The following is a 16,276-nucleotide window of genomic DNA, read 5'->3' on the forward strand; positions in this document are numbered from 1 at the left end:
GTCACAGGTAGATAGGATAGTGAAGAAGGCATTTGGTATGCTTTCCTTTATTGGTCAGAGTATTGAGTACAGGAGTTGGGAGGTCATGTTGCGGCTGTACAGGACATTGGTTAGGCCACTGTTGGAATATTGTGTGCAATTCTGGTCTCCTTCCTAACAGAAGGATGTTGTGAAACTTGAAAGGGTTCAGAAAAGATTTACAAGGATGTTGCCAGGGTTGGAGGATTTGAGCTATAGGGAGAGGCTGAACAGGCTGAGGCTGTTTTCCCTGGAGCATCGGAGACTGAGGGGTGACCCTATAGAGGTTTACAAAATCATGAGGGGCATAGATAGGATAAATAGACAAGGTCTTTTTCCTGGGGTGGGGGAGTCCAGAACTAGAGGGCATAAGTTTAGGGTGAGAGGGAAAAGATATAAAAGAGACCTAAGGGGCAACGTTTTCACAGAGAAGGTGGTACATGTATGGAATGAGCTGTCAGAGGAAGTGGTGGAGGCTGGTACAATTGCAACATTTAAGAGGCATTTGGATGGGTATATGAATAGGAAGGGTTTGGAGGGATATGGGCCGGGTGCTGGCAGATGGGACTAGATTGGGTTAGGATACCTGGTTGGCATGGACGGGTTGGTCCATGCTGTACATCTCTATGACTCTATGACCCTATGAAATGCTATGAGGGTTTCTGCATTGACCACGCTTATAGGCAGTGAGTTCTAGATTCCTACCACCCTCTGGGTGAAAAACAGTTTTCCTCACATCCCCTACCTTTACTTTAAATCAATGCTGCCTGGTTATTGATCCCTCTACCAAACAGAAAAGTTCCTTGGTCAGAGCAAATTATTGCAGATGCTGGAATCTGTACTGAAAACAAAAAATGCTGGAAATCACAGTGGGTCAGGCAGCATCCATGGAGAGAGAGCAAGCTAATATTTCAAGTCTAGATGACTCTTCATCAGAGCTGCTAGAAAGTTTCTTCCTGTCTACCCTAACTATGCCCATCATAATTTTTTAGATCTCAATCACGTTGCCCCTTGGTCTCCTTTCTCCAAGAAAAATGACCTCTATCTAGCTCTTCATAACTAAAACTTTCCAGCCCAGACAACATCTGGCAAATCTTCTTTGCATCCTCTCCAAAGCAAACACACCCCTCATAGAATGTGGATTCCAGAACTGCACACGATGCTGATCTGTGCTAACATTTTAAACAGTTCCAGCATCACCTCCCTCCTCTTAAACTCTATGCCTTGCCAAATAAATGCAAGTATCCTATAATACTTCATAACCACTTGATCTACCTGTCCTGCTATCTTAAAGGACTAGTGGACATGCACACTAAGGACCCTCTGATTCTTGTTGCTACCCAGGTCCTACCATTTATCATATATTCCCTTGCCTTGTTTGTGCTGCCAAAGTGGATGACTTCACAGCCACATCACGACCTTTGCCTCCAACCTGCTCCTCATGATCCCCAACCTGCAAAATGCAAAAGAAAATTATTGACCTTCTTGGTGTTGGATCCCCCGAACTGCAAGCCTTGAATTACAGTATTTAGAACACAGATGCTGCTGGCCTCTGACTGACCACTTCTGGTGAGGTGGGACACACTGCCAAGATCTGCAATGGGGTAAGAAGCTTGTTGAAGCTTGCTGGTCACGTCTTGATCGGCAATTGGTGCGCCACCCAAGGAACTTTCTTGACAGTGGGGCTAGTAAGTTGTTGATATCTACACACCCTTTCATACTTGTTATTCAGTTTCAGGGTCTTGGAGCACTGGCAATGTGGTCTTGGGTTTCTGATTTAGAGGAATTTGGAAGTGGGAAGAATTCAGAGCAGTAATTTCCAGGGTCCAACAACCTGGTAGGTGAAAGCAGGGAGGTTACTTGATGGCATTCATTGGAATGACAAGAGGGAAAAGCTGGAAGCACTGTGGGAGTCTGGGAAAGCAGTTTTGAAGTTGACCAGGGTTATTCAGGGAACATGTAGCTCGCTTACAGATCCTTTGGGAAATATGCTCATGTCACCCCATTCCGATCAGAGTTGCAGTGGCAAATCGTTTTCCATATTGTATTATGGCTTGAATGATTCTCTCTCCATCAGTCAGCCCCCTTCATCCCATATTGAAGAAATTAATAAATTTAATTCTTACTAAAATTCAAGAGAATAGCTATAACATATTTACCAGAATACATATATGGAAACTTACATTTTGGTGCACTGCTAGTATCTGGGTTTAGATAAAAACTGTTTCTTCAGAAATATTAATTGCAACTATTATCATGATCCCACCTGATGGTAATACTGGTAAGTCAAATTCCAAAAGCATGTTTTAGTTTTGCATTTTAGGTATAGTGGTGGACAGTTACTGAATATATTCACATGTGGTTGCCAATGTTCCTTAAATAAAAGAAAACAATGTATTGCTCAAAATATTTTTAAAAGGTGTATATATATAATGTATATATATCAATTTTGAAAGATCTTAACATAAACAGCAAAAAGACTGACTCAACCCTTTTCCCATCAATACCCCTTACAATTCTTCAATTCCAGCAAATTATCACTCCTCTCTCAATTTTTAAGAATTCTTACCCAACTGATTCATTCTAGTTCATGTAGTCTGAAGACCGGTTTTTCTAGCCTGGATTTATTTTCAGTTCTGACAACCTGGAGATTTCTACAGACTCTTACAACTTGATGATTTCTACCAGCTATAAAATTGCCCTCCTGCTTGGATGACTTCTCTTCTTTTGAACTTAACCTACTCCAGTCCATCTGTTTCCGTGTCGGTCGGATTATTTGGTGTAAACATACAGCAATTAACTCCCCAGGCAGCCAATCAAGTAATTTAATTCAAATCACCCGCTTTCTTGGACAATTGGTCTCTTGGTTCACTGTAGAAAATTAGTTTCACACTGCTGTAAAAATATTAAGTCACCTCCACAGAACTGAAATTAAAATCCATATTATATCCAATTTCAAATTCATGTTTCCTGATAATAACTATATATTTACTACAAACCGACATTGCAAGACGACAACATTAATTTATAAAACACTATAGATAGTCATAGAGATGTACAGCACAGAAACAGACCCTTCAGTCCAACCCGTTTATGCAAACCAGACATCCCAACCCAATCTAGTCACACCTGCCAGCACCCGGCCCATATCCCTCCAAACCCTTCCTATTCATTTAAATGTTGCAATTGTACCAGCCTCCACCACTTCCTCTGGCAGCTCATTCCACACACGTACCACCCTCTGAATGAAAAAGTTGTCCCTTAGGTTTCTTTTATATCTTTCCCCTCTCACCCTAAAGCTATGCCCTCTAGTTCTGGACTCCCTGACCCCAGGGAAAAGACTTTGCTTATTTACCCTATCCAAGCCCCTCATGATTTTGTAAACCTCTATAAGGTCACCTGTCAGCCTCCGACACTCCAGGGAAAACAGCCCCAGCCTGCTTAGCCTCTCCCTACATCTCAAATCCTCCAACCCTGGCAACATCCTTGTAGATCTTTTCTGAACCCTTTCAAGTCTCACAACATCTTTCCAATAGGAAGGAGACCAGAATTGCACGCATTATTCCAACAGTGGCCTAATCAATGTCCATACAGCCGCAACATGACCTCCCAACTCCTGTAATATTCTCAATATTCTGAGTCAATATTCTCAATATTCAATATCCTGACATAAAAGAAAGCATACCAGACGTCTTCTTCACTATCCTATCTACCTGTGACTCTACTTTCAAGGAGCTATTAACCTGCACTCCAAGATCTCTTTGTTCAGCAACACTCTCTAGGACCTCACCATTAAGTGAAAAGTCCTGCTAAGATTTGCTTTCCCAAAATGCAGCACCTTGTATTTATCGAATTAAACTCCACCTGCCACTTCTCAGCCCATTGGTCCATCTGATGAAGATCCTGTTGTAATCTGAGATAACAGATTCTGGGATAAAAGGTTCTTTTTCAGAATGGCAGCCGGTGACGAGCGGTGTCCCGCAGGGTTCGGTGCTGGGGCCACAGCTGTTCGCATTATATATTAATGATTTGGATGAGGGAACCGGGGGCATTCTAGCGAAGTTTGCCGATGATACAAAGTTAGGTAGACAGGCAGGTAGTACTGAGGAAGTGGGGAGGCTACAGAAGGATCTAGACAGGTTGGGAGAGTGGTCCAGGAAATGGCTGATGGAATTTAACGTGAGCAAGTGCGAGGTCTTGCACTTTGGCAAAAAGAATATAGGAATGGACTACTTTCTAAATGGTGAGAAACTTAATAAAGCCAAAGCACAAAGGGATCTGGGAGTGCTAGTCGAGGATTCTCTAAAGGTAAACATGCAGGTTGAGTCTGTGATTAAGAAAGCGAATGCAATGTTGTCTCTTATCTCAAGAGGGTTGGAATATAAAAGCAGAGATGTACTACTAAGACTTTATAAAGCTCTGGTTAGGCCCCATTTGGAGTACTGTGTCCAGTTTTGGTCCCCACACCTCAGGAAGGACATACTGGCACTGGAACGTGTCCAGCGGAGATTCACACGGATGATCCCTGGAATGACAGGTCTAGCATATGAGGAACGGCTGAGGATACTGGGATTGTATTCGTTGGAGTTTAGAAGATTAAGGGGAGATCTAATAGAGACGTACAAAATAATACATGGCTTTGAAAAGGTGGATGCTAGGAAATTGTTTCTGTTAGGCGAGGAGACTAGGACCCGTGGACACAGCCTTAGAATTAGAGGGGGTCATTTCAGAACGGAAATGCGGAGACATTTCTTCAGCCAGAGAGTGGTGAGCCTGTGGAATTCATTGCCACGGAGTGCAGTGGAAGCCGGGACGCTAAATGTCTTCAAGGCCGAGATTGATAGGTTCTTGTTGTCTAGAGGAATTAAGGGCTACGGGGAGAACGCTGGCAAGTGGAGCTGAAATGCGCATCAGCCATGATTGAATGGCGGAGTGGACTCGATGGGCCGAATGGCCTTACTTCCACTCCTATGTCTTATGGTCTTATGGTCTTATAACCCTCTTTGCTGTCCACTACACCTCCAATTTTGGTGTCATCTGCAAGCTTCCTAACTATACCTCTTATGCCCGCATCCAAATCATTTATATAAATGAAAAAATGTAGAGGACCCAGCACCGATCCTTGTGGCACTCCACTGGTCACAGGCCTCCAGTCTGAAAAGCAACCCTCCACCACTACCCTCTGTCTTCTACCTTTGAACCAGATCTGTATCCAAATGGTGAGTTCTCCCTGTATTCCATGAGAACTAACCTTGCTAACCACTCTCCCATAGGGAACCGAACTGAAGTCCATATAGATTACATCTACCACTCTGCCCTTATCAATCCTCTTTGTTACTTCTTCAAAAAACTCAATCAAGTATGTGAGGCATGATTTCCCATGGACAAAGCCATGTTGACTGTCCATAATCAATCCTTGCCTTTCCAAATACATGTACATTCTGTCCCTCAGGATTCCCTCCAACAACTTGCCCATCACCAATGTCAGGCTCACTGGTCTATAGTTCCCGGGCTTGTCCTTACCACCCATCTTAAATAGTGGCACCACATTAGCCAACCTCCAATCTTCCAGCACCTTACTTGTGACTATCGATGATACAAATATCTCAGGAAGAGGCCCAGCAATCACTTCCCCAGCTTCCCACAGAGTTCTACGGTACACCTGATCAGGTCCTGGGGTTTATCCAGCTTTATGCATTTCAAGACATTCAGCACTTCTTCCTCTGTAATATGGACATTTTTCAAGATGTCACCATCTATTTCTCTACATTCTATATCTTCCATATCCTTTCCCACAGTAAATACTGATGCAAAATACTCATTTAGTATCTCCCCCATTTTCTGTGGCTCCACGCAAAGGCCTCCTTGCTGATCTTTGAGGGGCCCTATTCTCTCCCTAGCTACCCTTTTGTCCTTAATGTATTTGTAAAAAGCCTTTGGATTCTCCTTAATTCTATTTGCCAATGCTATCTCATGTCCCCTTTTTGCCCTCCTGATTTCCCTCTTAAGTATACTCCTACTGCCTTTATACTCTTCCAAGGATTCACTCGATCTATCCTGTCTATACCCTGCATATGCTTCCTTCTTTTTCTTAACCAAACCCTCAATTTCATTAGTCATCCATCATTCCCTATACCTACCAGCCTTGCCTTTCACCCTGACAGGAATATACTTTCTCTGGATTCTTGTTATCTCATTTCTGAAAGCTTCCCATTTTCCAGCCGTCCCTTTTCCTGCGAACATCTGCCCTTCAGTCAGCTTTTGAAAGTTCTTGCCTCATACCGTCAAAATTAGCCTTTCTTCAATTTAGAACTTCAACTTTTAGATCTGGTCTATCCTTTTCCATCACTGTTTTAAATCTAATAGAATTATGTTTATTGTTTATGGGCCTGCAAACTAGAATTTTTTCTTCAAATGTTTAAATTCTAAAAATGTTTCCGAAACAAGATATTTTAAATATATATGTGAATCCACTAAAAAGCCAAATAATGAAAACAGTTAAGGTGGATAAACAAAAACTTTATCACAGAAATCCCAGCCTATGATAGTAATTATAATTTTTTAAGGTAAGTAGCATGAGTATTGTAAATAAGAGAGGTTAGTTACTTTGGACAGCAATTAATGTAAAGAGGATATATCTGTACAACTGATATCTCAAGATCTCTGGAGAATGATTAAGAAACCTTTCCTCACAAGAGTAGGAATATGTGGAACATATGTTTTAGCATAGTATTAACAGTCTAGTTGCACCAGTAAACTTTGGCTTGTATTATTCTGTTCAGGCTATGGTGTTCAGCATATTATCTAGGTGATTGTTGCTTCATTGTGATTAGATATCAAGTGGTAAGTTTGCTCGCTAAGCTGGTAGATTTGTTCACAGATGTTTCATCACCATGTCGGGTAACATCATCTGTGAACCTCTGGTGAAGCGCTGGTGTTCTGTCCCGCTTGCTATTTATCTGTCTTGGTCTGTTGTGGTGGGTGATATCACTTCCCGTTCATTTTTTGAGTGGTTGGTAAATGGGGTCCAAATCAATATGATTGTTAATGCAGTTCTAGTTTGAATGCCAGGCCTCTAGGAATTCCCATGCGTATCTTTGTTTAGCCTGTCCCAGGATGGACATATTGTCCCAGCTGAACTGGTGTCCCTCTTCATCTGTGTGTATGGATACTAGTGATAGTTGGTCATGTCTTTTGGTCGCTAGTTGGTGCTCATCTATCCTAGTTTCCTGCCCGTCTGTCCAAATGTTTGTTGCAGTCCTTGCAGGGTATTTTGTATTCTGCTGGTTGTTAGTACGGGGTCCTTTAAATTCATCAGGAGCTGTTTCAGTGTGGAGGTAGTTTTGTGGGCTACCATGATGCTTAGGGGCTGGAGCAGTCTGGTCATCATCTCCAAGATGTCTTTAATGTATGGCAGGTTGGCTAGAGTCTCTGGCCCTGTTGTGGCTTCTTGTTTACGTCTGTTGTATAGGAATCAATGGACTGTGCTTATCAGGTTCCCTGTGTGCCTGAATGCATTGTCTCTGTGTTTTTCTTCAGCTTCTCCTAGTTCCTGGGTGCTGCAGGGTATTGTGGCTCATTTAAATAATGGTCTGATGCAGCTTCACTTCTGAGTGTTGGGATGATTGCTCCTGTAGTTGAGTATCTAGTCGGTTTGTGCATGGCTTTCCTGTAAACACTGGTCTGTAGCTCTCCATTGGCTTTTTGTTCTACTGTGACATCTAGGAAGGAGAGTCTGTTGTTGTTTTCTTCCTCTTTGGTGAACTTTATCCCAGTAAGGATGTATCAGAAGCTGCATTAGAACATTATTTAAATGAGCCACAACACACTGCAACACCCAGGAACAACGAAAAACAACTTTCTTGGTGCTACTTGAGAAGGAAAGATCAAGGAATAGTATTTCCTGTGGGAATGACTTCTTCATGTTTGCTTTTTCCCACTTAGCACAATTATAAAGTAATATTTTGCATTTCCCTTGTGGTTTATTTAACTCGAGAATACATGAGAAAGAGAGAACATTTCAATTCTCCTCCAGTAGATGGATTGAGATAGGCTCAAGTTGGAAAACTGGATCCAAAACGGGCTTGCAAATAAGAATCAATGGGTAAGGGTGGAGGGTCAATTTTGTGTTTAGAAGCTTATTACCAGCAGTGTACCACAGGGATTGGTGCTGGGAACTTTGCTGTTCGTCATGTACATTAAATGGCTTGGATATGAATGTAGAAGGTATAATTAGTAAGTTTGCAGATGACACAAAAATTGGTGGTATCAATCACAGTAAGGAGGATGGTCTCCAGCTATAGTCTGATAATGATAAGCTGGTAAATTGGGTTGAGCAGTGGCAGATGGAATTTAATTCTGATCAGTGTGAGACGATGCATTTTGGGAAGTCTAATAAAGGAATGATTTACACATTGAATGATAGGTCCTTACAGAGTATTGAGTAACAAGGTACCTTGGTGTACAACTCCATAGTTCCCCGAAAATGTCAGCACAGGCAGATAAGTTGGTGAAGATGGCATACGGGAGGCTCGTCTTCATTAGTTGGGGCACAGAATATAAGAACAGGGAAGTTCTATTTCAACAGTGTAGAGCATTGGTTAGACCAAGGATGGAATACTGTGTGCATTTCTGGTCACATGATAGCACTGGAGAGGGTTCAGAGAAGGTTCACCCATATGTTAGCTGGGATGGGATGTCCCAGTTAGGAGGAGAGACCGTACAAACTGGGTTTGTTTTCCCTAGAGCAGAGGAGGCTGAGAGGAATCTGATTTAAGTATACAAAATTACAAGAGACATGGGCTAGATTGTGAGAATTTCTTTCCCTGTGGGCAGAGATGTTTAAGACCAGACCAGCATAAAGTAAAGGTGAGGAGTAAGCGGTTCAGAAGGGATCGGAGGAAAACATTTTTCACTCAGAGGGTAGTAGAAATATGGAACATGCTGCCTGCAAGTGTGGTGGACTAAGTACGCTTGCAACATTTAAGAAGCATTAACATTTGGGGCAAAGTAGGCTATGTACTAAGTGCAGTTAAATGGGTTTAATATAGTTTGGTTTGGTGTTTTATTGTTGGCATCAGAATGGGCTGAAGTGGGCTGAAGGGCCTATTTCTATGCTGTATGACTAATGAGACTCTATTTTACCTGGAACCTTGGATAGCTCCCACATTCTGCGTGAACAGCATGCAGTCTGTAACATTAGAAAGATTGTCACCATGCAAGTCTGCCTCACACTGAAGCTATTATTTCATTGTTTTAAATCTCTGTAAAACACCAGGACACTTGCTTCAGAATTGATGACATTGTTTTTGTGAAATGCTTTCCATAAATATTCAATTTCTGAACAGCTATATACATGCATATAAATATAAGAATTAGCAAAGGAATAAGAAAAGCAGCAACACAATTCATAAGCGCATTAAAACCTTTGTTTTTATCTCAATACACATATTTTCTTTTGCTGTAGGTCTTAACAATTTAGCCAGAAATCTATTTCAGGTCAAAGATCAAAAGACAACTTTCAAGCAACATAATTATCTTAGTTTTCAAATGTGATTTTAGAGTCTGCAACATTGTATAATTTTCGTGACTGCAGTGGAGATAAGAAATAGTTTGATTTATTTAGTGCAAAAGCACCCAGTGTATTACATAAATCATTGTTTAAAAAGAGCCTACATATTTCGAGAGGTAATTCATTGTATGAAAGTCAATGAATGTTTCAAAATGATAAGGTAAGCAATTTATTCCACATGATTAACATAAAATTAGTTTGGGATGTGGATCAGTTTTGGCATTTTTGTAATTTTCATTAATGGTACTAAAACAATGGTAGTTAATTTAGAACACAGTGCCCTATGTCTTGATTTTGCCTCCATATTAAAATGTATTCACCTCTTCTCCCATTGTGTGTTCTCAGCACTCCGGCAAATTCATTAAAAGAAGAATAAAACCACAAACTACAACATATTCTTGACTTTGTCATTTTTATATGTAAGACTAAACATTAGACATTTACAGTTCCATTCCGTGTCCATTGTTGTTGCACAGGGTAACAGAGAGGGCAGTCAATTTTAACGCTTGGGTAGCTGATCAGCAAAATAGTCTCACCACCAACCCAATCTCGGAGATGAGAGGTGGGAACTACTTTCTGACCCTAGCTTCATTTGAAATTGAACTTTCAATCTCCTGTTTAAAACAAACTCTGATACACCTCATTTCATTCAGGCCAGCATAACATCAATGGCCCCAGATATCCCTGACTTATGTTGTCCATTGGGTGGTTCACATCCCAAGCAGATTTTAGAGGAAGAAAAATCAATTTTAAAAAACTCCATCTTCGTGAGAAATGTACTATCTGAACCTTTTTGATCTTCTGCATGCAAATTAGCACTGCAACATTAGAATTGATCATTTTACTGTTAGATTATTAATTGTTTCTCAATTGTTGTTCATTTTCAACTTCTTTTAGGCTTATATTTCCTAAATATTGTGCTCTAGTTGATTATCACATGGAATGAACTTTCAGTTTTCAAGGCTGAGTGGTTTATAAGTGTAGAAATTAACAGTACAGCAGGAGACCAGCTCCAACCTGTTGACCTCTCAATTTACCTGCAACCAATTAGACTGCATGGAAGCAACTCTTTGTGAAAGGCACCTACATTAATAGGCAATTAAGAGTTTTTGAACAGAGGTTTTCAAGTTTTACTATGGTCACTGGGATTCAAGTATCACCTGCACCAGAATGTGTCACAACATATTCAAACAGGTTAATTAAAAATGATTGCAAGACTTTTTGAGGCTTTCTGGAACTCATCAGCTAAAGTATTGTGAGATTGAGTGCAGCAGCAATTGAAGGGGCTGAAGAAGTAACATATACAGTGTCCTCACACCTGCTTCATTTCCGAATTGTATGAAAAGGTATATAAATGTACTCTGAGTATTTGTATAGTTTCAATACTTTACAGGTAATGCTTATCACTTTTGAGGTGATTTTCACTGCTTAGGAAGTGTTGGTGTTGTGGTGAAGGTATATGAACTTTACCATAATTGTTATCATTTGGAAAATTGGATTTTAAGAGAGGCCGATAGGTTTTGACTTCAGTTCCGTGATGGGTTTTTTTTAAAAAAGAGACCAGAAAGTGATCTTGAAATGTGATCTAAATGTGTTGATTCCAAGAAGGCATGTGATTTAATAACTGCCCAGCCAAATAACAGTGATATCAATTGATGGAAGCTTCTTGAGTGCGTTGGAGCTGAACTCATAATAGGCAAGTGGGCAAGATTTCATCACACTGATTTATGCCTTGAAAATTGTTAAACATGGTGGTGAACCCTTCTGTTAATTAAAATAAGCACCCAGAAAAGCTCATCTCACCTCATAATTGTTAACATGAGTGACAGAAAACTTCCAAATTCCACTATTTAAAGAAAGTAATATCATTTTATTCTTTAATTCTAAAAGTGAACATTAAATAACAACTATTCACAACTTTAAGCCCCCCTTTTTCCTAACTGGTTATTACCTGCCTTCAACTCTATAACAATATGTTGTTCCAGTAAGACATTTATTAAAATTACATCAACTTAAATTTCAAAACCACACAGCCATTGTCATCTTCTGTTACTTTCTTCTTCTGGCTGAAGATCTCTTTAGATCGTCTTCTTTCTTTTTATTACAAGTATGTTTCATATGAAAAGGTACCTTTGATATAGAATATGTTCTAATTTCTTGGATCTGTGTTGATGATGGTTGCTCTGTCCACCTTTCAAAATGTCTATTTTTATATTCCAAACATCAGATTGTTTCATTCGTTCGACATTAGCAAAACAATAAATGCAAACTTGATTGGGTTTTAGTATCCTGGGGCCCAATTTAAACTGGTTAAATTTGAATTGTTATCAAACAGTAACCAACTCATGTATCCATTTCATAGCCAAATGTTACATATTTTCAATTTTCCCGTACACTATGGGACTGCCATCTAGTCATATCAAACAAGTGCTTGTAAGCTCTCAGTTCAGAACAGCATTCATTCTATTAAAAGGTACAGTACACGCCTTCAACTTCAGTACAAAATGATGAATTGGCTTAGGTGACTCAGGAGAGGAGTTCCTTGCTATATTTATATCTAAGGAGTTTGTGGTCAAGAGTAACCCTAGTGGCAGCAATACCATTGAATAACAAGGGACAACAATGACATTCTCTCTTACTGGAGAGGTTCATTGTTTGACATTTGTGTGGCAGAAATGTTACTTACAACTTATCAAGCTCCCTGCCTCTATTGCTGATGAAGGGCTTTTGCCCGAAACATCGATTTTCCTGCTCCTTGGATGCTGCCTGACCTGCTGTGCTTTTCCAGCACCACTCTAATCCAGACTCAGGTTTCCAGCATCTGCAGTCCTTGTTTTTACCTTACAATTTATCAGCCTGATCTGGATATTCCCAAAGTTTTGCTGCATTTGGACATGTAACTACTCGTATACTGAGAGATTGCGTGCAATTCTGGTCTCCTTCCTCTCGGAAAGATATTGTGAAACTTGAAAAGGATTCAGAAAAGATTTACAAGGATGTTGCCAGAGTTGGAGGATTTGAGCTATAGGGAGAAGCTGAACAGGCTGGGGCTGTTTTTCCTGGAGCGTCGGAGGCTGAGGGGTGACTTTTTAGAGGTTTACAAAATTATGAGGGGCATGGATCGGGTAAATAGACAAAAGTCTTTTCCCTGGGGTCGGGGAGTCCAGAACTAGAGGGCATAGGTTTGGAATGAGAGGGGAAAGATATAAAAGAGACCTAAGGGACTTTTTCATGCAGAGGGTGGTACATGTATGGAATGAGCTACCAAAGGAAGTTTTGGAGGCTGGTACAATTGCAACATTTAAAAGGCATCTGGATGGGTGTATGAATAGGAAGCTTTGGAGGGATATGGGCTGGGTGATGGCAGGTTCAACTAGATTGGGTTGGGAAATCTGGTCGGCCTGGACAAGTTGGAGCGAAGGGTCTGTTTCCGTGCTGTACATCTCTATGACTCTATGTTGATGAACATTGTTTGCTGATGACTGCACATTCCCATTTCAGACCTTACGATGGAGGAATGTCACTGATGAAGCTGCTGTATACAGTAAATGGCAGGACTGATAAGAGCATTGATACACAAAGGGATCTTGGCATGCAAGTCTATGGCTCCCTGGAAGCAGCAACACAAATGGATAACACAAATTGCCTTCATCTGGCAAGGCAGCAAGTTGGCAAGATATGTTTCGCTGATTAAAACTTTAGTTAGATCATATTTGAAGTATTGTGTGCAGTTCTGGTCACACACGATAGGAAGGGTGTACAGTTTTTGGAGAGTATGCAAAAGACATTTATCAGGATGTTGCCAGGATTGGAGTGTATTAGCTATAAAGAAGAGGTTGCACAAACTTGATTTGTTTTTGCTAGAGTGTTGGAGGCTCTAGAAGTATATAAAATGATGAGAGGCATGGATAGATGGACAGTTGGAATCTTTGTCACAGGATGGAAATGTCAAATAGTTTGGGCCATAGCTTCAAAAGGTGAGAGGGATAAAAATTAAATAAGATGTGCAAGGCAAGTTTTTTACACAGTGGTAGGTGCCTCGAATGCTCTGGTAGAAGATAACATTTAAGAGGCATTTAGACAGATGCATGAGCAGGAATGGTTGATGCTGACATGATGGGCTGGGGGAACTGTTCCTGTGCAGTACTCTTATGTTCTTTTTCCAGTGAGCTACCATAAAGTATCTGTTCTGATCCAGTCTAACTCCCCTGAACTCCTCACATCTTGATAGAAGCTTATTAATTGGGTGCATGGAAACAAGAGCGACCTACTTAAAACAGGAACATAAGAATAAGCAGGAGTAGGCAATTCAGCCCTTTGAGCTCATTCTGCCATCTAACATGATCTTATCCTGGTCTCATTCTCCACTTTCCTGCCTGCTCCTCATACCCCTTTATCTCACTTTTCATCAGAAAAGTATCTATTTCTCTTTTGAAACTGTTGTTTGATTCTACCTTCACTGAACACCAAGTTCCACAGATTCACAACCATCAGAGAAGTGGTTTCTCCTCATCTCAGTTTTGAGCCTATCTCCACCACTCTACATCTATGACCTCTTGTTTGAGATGGTCTCACAAGAAGCAACATCTATTCAACATCCACCTCATTAATCCCCTTTAGCATTTTATGTCCCTCAATCAGATCCCCTCTCATTCTTCTGAACTTCAAGTACAAGCCCAAGCTCAAGCTATTCAACTGCTCCTCATACAATTGCCCTTTTGTCTCTGGAATCAATCTGGTTAATCTTGTCTGAACTGCTTCCAGTGTCAACATATCCTTCCACAAGTCAGGAGACCAAAACTAGACACACGACTGATGACACCTAAGTGGATTCCATCCAATAAGTGCTATGTGAGAAAGATTTTATTGAACGAGCAATCACATACTGAAAATGCACTCCAGAAGCTTCGACAGGGCTATGGATATCCTTTAAATCGATAACTGCCAGGAGTTCCAGCATGATCACATTGTTCTGTTCTCTGCATGACACAGGACAGTAGCAAGACCTCAATCTTCAGGAGGACTGATAATATAGAGAGCAGTGCTTCTGCAGAGGAGAATGAGGAGGCATTTGATTAGTAGCCATGGTATAAGCAGTGGCACATAAAACTACTATTAAGATCTCTTAATAATGAGCATCCCCACATTCATCTAGTAGCCACAAGCTAAACCCACTTGGCCCCCACTACTTTCCTTTCTGTGAATGAAGACATCACCATAAAGCTCTGTGATATCAAGTTATTCAAGTTTGAGATACCATTTTCCACATTTTCTCCCCTGATCATTAAATGCTCCATCAGTAAATTTATAAGCATTCAAATTCTTACTGTACCTTTAAGAGAGCAAATGTTTTTTCTGAACTGAGAGATTACAAGGACCTTTTAATAAGACACTTATTAAAATTACATCAACTTAGTTTCAAAACCACACAAAAGTTAAGTTGATGTAATTTTAATAAGGTCTTATTAGTCCAGCATATTGTTATAGAGTTGGAGGCAGATAATAAGCAGTTAAGTGCAAAGGGGGCTTAGAGTTGTGAACAGTTGTTGTTTAATGTTCACTTTGAGTTAAGAAAAAAAATTGATATTTTCTTCAAATAGTGGAATTTGGGAGTTGTGTGTCACTCATATGTTAACAAATTACAAGGTGGGGTGAGCTTTTCTGGATGTTTGGTTTAATTAATAGAAAGGTTCACCGCTGTGTCGTAACAGCTGTACAGCACTGGCATTGCCATAGTGGGCTGAATGGCTTTCTTTTGTCATTCAATTATTTTATGATTTTATGAAATTAAACTGCTTTGATTACTTGAAGCATGTAAATAATATTTCATAGGGATTTAAGATGATTCTGGGTATATTTTATATTGTTAATTTGTTTTATTGAATGCTTTATCCAGCTTAATCTAATCTGCAATCTTTTCATGAGCATATGATGAGCACATGACTGTTATTTCAGATGCTTATTTATAACAGACCTACATGATTGGAGACAGGTGCAAGTAAGTGGATCATATTATACAATGTCAGACAAATAGGGGAACAGTAATCACATTGCAGGTGTACATGATTCCTACTTCAGTCCATAATCAGGCCAACTAATCAGTGCACTAGTGAGGGAGTGCTACATTACCAGAGGCTTCACATTTTTTGATTAAACTTAAAACCAACTGTTTTCTTAGGTGGATATACAATATCCCATGACAATATTTCAAAAAATGCAGAGGACAGCTCCTTAATGTCCCGGCAAACAGTTGTCCCTTAATTAGCATCCAAAAACAGACTCTCTAGCCATCTGTTTTACTGCTGTTTGAGTTTACTGTGCACAAGTTGATGACCACATTTCCTAGGTTACAACTTCCACTACATTCCAAAGATATGGTTGTAAAGCACTTTGGTGTGTCCGGAGGTTGAGAAAGGAACATTTATAAATATGTATTTTCTCTTCTTTGGCATTATAATGCAGGAACATAAGTGAGAGCTTCTGGATGTTACAGGCTACGTTCATGAGCAACAACACTGTAGAAGATAGAAACCTTATGGATGGAAGCCAGTTTTCTTATTAAAAAGTAGTAATTGTAATCTAGTTCTGCTGACTTTGGCCACATGAAGATACAGCAGTTCCCTACTATCACCAGCAGTGGGATCCAGATATAGCACCACGGACACAGATGCTCAGTGATTATATAAA

The 16,276-nt window shown here is 40.2% G+C and overlaps 1 protein-coding gene across 1 annotated transcript in view; it reads right to left on the bottom strand.

Moving 5' to 3' along the window:
* Positions 1–4,890: 4,890 nt before the first annotated feature.
* Positions 4,891–16,276, bottom strand: part of clcn6 (chloride channel 6) — a 216,841-nt gene continuing 205,455 nt past the window's right edge. Inside the window, exon 24 of the transcript XR_011962701.1 lies at positions 4,891–5,008. The gene's annotated coding sequence lies outside the window, so the exon portion shown is untranslated. The remainder of the gene's footprint in view (positions 5,009–16,276) is intronic.

The sequence above is a fragment of the Chiloscyllium punctatum genome, chromosome 16, assembly GCF_047496795.1.
Source record: "Chiloscyllium punctatum isolate Juve2018m chromosome 16, sChiPun1.3, whole genome shotgun sequence".
Classification (NCBI taxonomy): domain Eukaryota; kingdom Metazoa; phylum Chordata; class Chondrichthyes; order Orectolobiformes; family Hemiscylliidae; genus Chiloscyllium; species Chiloscyllium punctatum.